We start from the raw sequence: 1,162 nt of genomic DNA, 5'->3' as shown, positions 1-1,162 counted from the left end.
GTCTTTGGGGTAAATACCCAGGAGTGTAATTGCTGGGTCATAGGGTAGCTCTATTTTTAATTTTCTGAGACACCTCCACACTGTTTTCCAAAGTGGCTATACCAACTTGCATTCCCACCAACAGTGTAAGAGGGTTCCCCTTTCTCCACAACCTCTCCAACAGTTGTTGTTTCTTGCCTTGTCAATTTTTGCCATTCTAACTGGTGTAAGGTGGTATCTCAGTGTGGTTTTGATTTGAATTTCCCTGATGGCTAATGGTGATGAACATTTTTTCATGTGTCTGTTAGCCATTTGTATGTCTTCTTTGGAGAAGTATCTGTCATGTCTTCTGCCCATTTTTTGACTAGATTATTTGTTTTTTGGGTGTTGAGTTTGAGAAGTTCTTTATAGATCTTGGATACCAGCCCTTTGTAGTGTCATTTGCAAATATCGTCTCCCATTCTGTGGGTTGCCTCTTTGTTTTGTTGACTGTTTCCTTTGCTGTGCAGAAGCTTTTTATCTTGATGAAGTCCCAAAAGTTCATTTTTGCTTTTGTTTCACTAGCCTTTTTTTTTTTTTAACAAGCTTTAGTTCACTTTATTTTTCTTGTATAAAAATAGGTGGTGGTCACAGCTGGAGCCTGGGTCCTCTGCATGGAGACTCTGGTGTGGGTCTTCACAAGATAGTCAATGAATTCCTGATATGGAGACTTGGTGAACACCTTCTCCTTCCAGAGGTCAGGGGTGAGATAGCTGTAGGTCTTGGAGATGGCATCAAAAGTAGCCTTAGCAAAGTTCCCCAGGGTGGCAGTGCAGCCTCTGGCTGAGGTGTACCAGTCATCAATACTGGCCATCATCAGTAGCTTCTTGGGCACAGGGGCTGAAACAATGCCAGTGCCTCTGGGGGCAGGGACGAGACACACCAGCACAGAGCCACAGCAGCCAGTCACCTTGCATGGGAAAGTGTGGGGCTTGCCGATCTTGTTCCCCCAGTAGCCTCACCTCACAGGGACGATGGAAAGCTTGGCCAGGATCATGGCCCCACGGATGGCAGTGGCGACCTCCTTGGAGCACTTGACACCCAGGCCGATGTGTCCATTGTAATCTCCGATGGCAACAAACGCCTTGAACCTGGTCTGCTGGCCAGCACGGGTCTGCTTTTGCACAGGCATGATCTTCAGAAC

At 46.5% G+C, this 1,162-nt stretch overlaps 1 pseudogene; it reads right to left on the bottom strand.

Moving 5' to 3' along the window:
• Positions 1-545: 545 nt before the first annotated feature.
• On the bottom strand, positions 546-1,156 carry LOC102744049 (small ribosomal subunit protein uS5 pseudogene; annotated as a pseudogene).
• Positions 1,157-1,162: the final 6 nt, after the last annotated feature.

Source organism: Leptonychotes weddellii, chromosome X (genome assembly GCF_054177405.1).
Source record: "Leptonychotes weddellii isolate Sample4059 chromosome X, ASM5417740v2, whole genome shotgun sequence".
Classification (NCBI taxonomy): Eukaryota; Metazoa; Chordata; class Mammalia; order Carnivora; family Phocidae; genus Leptonychotes; species Leptonychotes weddellii.
The sequence above is the reverse complement of the archived record's forward strand: the minus strand, read 5'-3'. Positions and strand labels throughout refer to the sequence as shown.